The sequence below is a fragment of the Acinonyx jubatus genome, chromosome C1 (assembly GCF_027475565.1).
Source record: "Acinonyx jubatus isolate Ajub_Pintada_27869175 chromosome C1, VMU_Ajub_asm_v1.0, whole genome shotgun sequence".
Classification (NCBI taxonomy): Eukaryota; Metazoa; Chordata; class Mammalia; order Carnivora; family Felidae; genus Acinonyx; species Acinonyx jubatus.
In genome coordinates this window covers 53,018,087-53,024,068 of record NC_069381.1, presented here as the reverse complement: position 1 = coordinate 53,024,068, position 5,982 = coordinate 53,018,087, and the positions used below count along the sequence as shown (strand labels likewise).

The 5,982-nt window shown below is 41.3% G+C and overlaps 1 pseudogene; it reads left to right on the top strand.

Moving 5' to 3' along the window:
- The first annotated feature begins 361 nt into the window (after positions 1-361).
- On the top strand, positions 362-761 carry LOC106980332 (cAMP-dependent protein kinase inhibitor gamma-like; annotated as a pseudogene).
- The last annotated feature ends 5,221 nt before the right edge of the window (positions 762-5,982 follow it).

Here is a 5,982-nt window from a genome sequence, read left to right as displayed (position 1 = left end):
GCACACTACCAGACCTCTGAGGCTGCTCTCCTTTCTGACTCTTTGTACGTCTGCACGCCCATATTCTTTCTCCCCTTCATTCTTCATAGCGGTACCAACACCAGGCTGTGTAAATTACAAACTCTTCCTGACTGTATAAGAATAACAAAAGCAGGTACAGGGCAGCACAAACAGGAGTCAGCTAAAGAATTCCTCTAAATCAATAACAAAAAACAACCAGTTTTGTTTTGTTTTGTTAATAGAGAAAAGAACCAGCCTGGAGCTGAGAGTGAAGGCTTCATTACCAAATCTCTCCAGAAGAAAAGGAAGAAGGCTCAAAGTGAAATGATAGAAAGGGTTGATGGCAGAGGAAGGAGAATTACTCAAGCTCCTACATGAGCCCTTTACCCCATCCCCCACCCTTACCACCAAATAAATACCTGCCCAAGTCAGGCTGCTTCAGGGCTACTGAGCCTTCCAGAATTTCCATACTGATTGGTCAACGGTGAAAATCTGAAGAGATGTAAGTAAGAAAAAGAAACTAAACAGGCATGATAGGGGTCAAGTCTTCCTACTCGGTCTGCATATCCTGTGACAGACCAGGCCAGGCCTTTGGAACACGGTCTTGACATCCAGGGGGACTCGGAGGCTGTGAGTGTGAGCTGGCAGAAGACATGGGCGAGTTGGCACTCAAGGGGGCAGATGGACTGGCAGAGGCAGGCATCCCAGACAGAGAAGCTAGCAACCAGCCTGAGAGCAACAATGAGACCACCTTGTCTTAAGTCTGACATGCCCATGGAGGGTGGAAGAGACACCCGCTGTCCCTGCCTGGTCAGGGAGACCTGACACTGGCCCAGCTGCCTCTTCTCTGTGCCCCTGTCTCAGGCAGGCCAGGCCAGAGTGAAAAGGCACCCCCAGAGGCCACTGAGGCCCCTACCCCGGGAAAGCTCTCCACCGGCACCCTCAGGTTCCACTTGCCCACCACCTCTCATCTTGCACTGGTACACTTTCAAGACCTTGTGGCTGCGAGATGAGATTTATTCAGCGGGCACCCGGGTAAACAACCCACTCCCCCCCCCCAACAACCACCAGGAATGTGCCCCCACAGGCGGCCTGGGCAGCAACCACATCCCAGCTCTGTCTCCGCTTCTCCATGTTCAACCTTCTGGGTCATTACCTTCGTACCCCTGTTTTAAAAAAACACTTTTAAACTTTTTAAAAACTTTAAACCTTTTTTTTTAGCAGAGAGGGAGGGAGCTGACTTTTCTTTTTCTTTTTCTTTTTTTTAGAAGGCGTTGTAAGCTAAACTGGCCATCTATGCAGCTTTGCTGTTCCCTCATGGAGTTCCGCAGATCCATTTCTAGAGAAGGGCTGTTGTGCTCAAAACTGTCTGATCAACTCTCTGTCCTTTCGACCAAGATAAGTGATAACTAGGACCCAGGAAATAAATGCTGATAACTTCTAGGAAAAAAAATAAGTAAATAAAAATGGAGAAAAGACATGATTTCAAAACAGACATTTCAAAAAAGAAGATACATGAATCATTAGTAAGCACATAAAATAGTAACCATAGGTGTCTGTGAAAATACTGCGTAAATTCCTATGGATACCTCATCATTCGTCAGGGAACACAAATTAAAACCATGAGGGATGCCTGGCTGGCTCAATCTGTGGAGCATGTGACTCTTGATCTCAGGGTTGTGAGTTCAAGCCCCAAGTTGAGTGTAGAGATTGCTTAAAATAAAGAAATTAAATTAACAACCACCACCACAACTACCACCATAGGGTACCATTTCATACCAACCAGAATGGCCAAATTTTAAGGGATGACACGATCCTAAGTATTAGCAATGATGTAGAACACCTGGAACTTGCATACATTGCTAGTGGGATATATGAGGGTACAGCCACTTTGGTAAACTGTTTGGCAGTTTACTATAAAGAATATACCCATCCTAAAACCCAGGAGTTCCACTTCTAAGCATACCCAAGAGAAAGAAAATGTATGTTCACAAAAGACTTATTCAAGAACATTAATAGCATCTTTATTCATACAGTGAAACCATTAAACAAACCAAATATCAGCCAAGAGGAGAATGGATAAGCAAATTGTGGTATTTTGTGCATAATAACAAGAAGAACCACTGATAGAGATATCAACATTGATGAATCTCAAGAATGGTGTATTGAGTACAAATGAGTACATACTATTTGGTTCTATTTGCAAATTTCATATGAAATTCGAAAAACAGTCAGAACTAATCTCTGCTGATATAAATCAGAGCCTCTGTTACCAAGGGTGGAGGTGGGACAAAGTGACAAGAAAGGGACACTTTCCGGGTAATTGGAAAGTTATTTTAATAAGGGTGGTGGTTATAAGAGAATAATCAATTGTCAAAACTGACTGAAGTGTGCAGTTTATTGCATTAAATTGTACTGAACAAAATCCTAATGCCTAAGCTATACTTTAGTCCAAGTAATCAGAGTGTCTGGGGATAGAATGTAGACACCAGGATTTTTTAAAAGCTCCCCAATGAGGGCCTCACCTTCCACAACTGAAAACTCTACCATGGTGTTTCCATTAAAAACAAAACTAAACAAAATAAAGGGCTCTATTTGTGTCTTTGAAAGGAGCCAAGTCAAACCTGAGCCAAGTTAAAAAAAAAATACTTTTTCTCCCATTCTATTCATATTTTTTAGATCACCACTGACAACGAAAAAGAAAGGCAGGGCACTAACATTTATTAAATATCTACCATGTGCCAGACACTATATTCTGGACTTTCTACTCATCATCTAATCTTTGGAACAATCCTTTTGGTAATTATTATCTACATTTTGGAAAAGAAATCCTGAGAGTCCAAAAAGATACGTAATGTGCCCAAATTAAAAAAAAAAAAAAAGCACGATGAATAAAATACAAGTGCGTTTGATTTACAAGGTTTTATATTGTGCTTCCACAGACACTTTTTAGAAAATCTGACACATAGTAATTTGTAAAAACTACATGAAAAAATCAAGCCTTGATTCTTAGTTGCTCTAAGGCATTAGCTTTTGAATTGTTTGTTTTGTGGAAATCGTACCTTTGAGATTTGGGACTTCTTTTCCTATGACACAGTAAAGACTGTTGTGATTTGGCAAGCGGTATCCGCCTTTCACCAGGGTGAGTCTGAGATGCCACATCTCAGCCGACCATTGTGGGGCAGACCATCTTCTCATAGAAACAGCTCTCATTGGTGGCTGCGTGCCTGAGCTGTTCTCAGCATCAAAGAAATCAAAGAGGAAAGCACTAATAAAACCAAATATATACCTTCATAATCATTTTGAATAATCAAACTATGCTTCCTAGTGTATAAAATCATCACAATCTTGGGGTCCCTGGTAGCTCAGTCGTTAAGCTTCTGACTTCAGCTCAGGTCATGATCTCAGGGTCCACAAGATTGAGCCCCGGGTTGGGCCCTGTGCTGACAGCTCAGAGCCTGGCGTCTGCTTCAGATTCTGTGTCTCCCTCTCTGCCCCTCCCCCACTCTCTCTCTCAAAAATAAACAAACATGAAAAAAATTTTTTTAAATGATCACAACCTTTCCAAGGGTCCTCAAGGTACTCTTATAAACTGTAATACAGCATATATATAACATATAAGTCTAGGGTATCATGAAATCAGTCCAAGATTAATAATCTAAACATTTAAAGAATTACTTTGCGGGGCGCCTGGGTGACTCAGTTGGTTAAGTGTCTGACTGGCTCAGGTCATGATATTGCGGTTAGTGGGCTCAAGCCCTTGTCAGGCTCTGTACTGACAGCTTGGAGCCTGGAGCCTGCTTCAGACTCTGTGTCTCTCTCCCTCTCTGCCCCTCCCCCCACTCACAGTCTATCTCTCTCTCACAAACATTAAAAAATAAACTTAAATAATTATTTTGCTTGTATTTTTTAGAATTTTAGGGTTTTTTAAAAGATGAGTTAAGTGAACCATAACTCTGTAAGCTAGTTATTTAATTCCCAAATAGTTTGATCAGGGGAATGCTATAGACATAATGTATCTGAAGATCATCAAGCTTTTCGAGATATCTTGGTAAGAGAATAGAGGTAGGAGATTGTCCAAGATAAATGTTAATAGGAATCACTGCAGCAAATACTTATTGAGGGTCATGCACTGCATTAAACACCCTATGTTACATTATTTAATCCTTCAACTTTGTGAAGAAGGCACTGTTCTCACAGCTATTTTACAATGAAGAAATTGAGGCTCTGAGAAGTTAAATAACTCGTTTCAGGATACACAACTACGAAATGAAAAGATGAAGATAAAGGCCAAGCCATTGACGATAAAGCCCTTTCCTCTGCAATAATAATGACTCACCTTCCTGAACATATATACTGCGATGGGCACTGTTCTAAGTATATTGTGAGTGTTTAATCATTTAATCCTTACAACAGCCCTATGAGTGGGTACTAAAGTTATCATTTTACAGTAGAGGGAAAGGAAGCACAGATACATCAATGTGTAACTAGCTGAGCAACCATCCCTAAAGAGTGCTAACTGTTTATCACAAGGAGCTAGAAGGAAGGTCTCCAAGGCCACAGTAAACTGTCCCCCTCTGATCTTTTCATCAGAATTTATTTGGATAAAGACTGTGATTTACTGCCCAATATGGGAAAGCATGAATTTGGTGGGGTAAGTTATCTTGGATGGTAGAAATGAGGATGCACAGGATCTCAGTGGTCTGGAAAAATGAGCTGAATCTAACAAGATGTAAGTGCAAGAGAATTAAACATCGAGTCCTCAACAGTTCCAAAAAATAGATCAGTTGGAGGGAAAATGAATTAATAGTGATACATGTAAAAGAATTGCACCGAGTTTAGATGACTGAGAGTGTGACTTGAGTACTGGATGACAACCAGGTGCTACCACTAGGTATCCGCTCCCACCCCTGTGCATGCACACACACACACAGCTTTTGGAAATTTAAAAACAAGAATGCCCTTTCAAAGTTACTACAAAATAAGTAATAGGGGTGCCTGGGTGGCTCAGTCGGTTAAGCATCCGACTCTTGGTTTAGGCTCAGGACATGATCTCACATTTCATGAGTTCAAGCCCTGTGTCAGGCTCTGTGTTGACAGGGCAAAGACTTCTTGGGATTCTCTCTCCTTCCTTCTCTCTTTGCCCCTCCCCTGGTTTTGGTTGCTCTCTCTCTCTCTCTCTCTCTCTCTCAAAATAAATAAATAAATAAATAAACTTTAAAAAGGTAATAGGTCAGGGCAGACAAAAGCATCATCACTAGAGATAGAAAACTTCCTGGCAAGGGTTTTACTTTATTTTTATTATTATTATTTTTTAATGTTTTTATTTATTTTTGAGACAGAGAGAGACAGAGCATGAGCAGGGGAGGGGCAGAGAGAGAGGGAGACAGAATCTGAAGCAGGCTCCAGGCTCTGAGCTGTGAGTACAGAGCCTGACATGGGGCTCAAACTCACAGACTGTGATATCATGACCTGAGCTGAAGTCGGACGCTTAACCGACTAAGCCACCCAGGTGCCCCAACAAGGATTTTACTTTAATCAGGTTAAATGTATTATCATACTTCATAAGAAGAGTAGAGACGCCCATGGGATGCTTGGTCAACAGTTGAAGCAAAGATACAGGAAAGTCATAGGAGCAAAGGGGAAAAGAATCCTAGATTCATGAACACAAGCACTTAGTTCTTGTGACATGTTTATCTTTGTGCAAAAAATGAATGTGGAAGATTACCGCAGATGGAGGTCAACACAACAGTTAGTGGAACATTCCAGTCTTTAGGAAGAATTTAAGGATCCTCTACCCTACCCTCACAGTGTTTGACATTATCAAGAATGAGGCTATTTTAGGGCTATGGGATTGGGTGTTAGAGGGAGAGGGTTGACTGAGATGCAATGAGCAAAGAACTTAAAAGCTATTGTGATTCTCAGGCAATATGATCACATATGTAAAAAATTACAGAGGAAACCTTTGCACCCTGTTGGTGG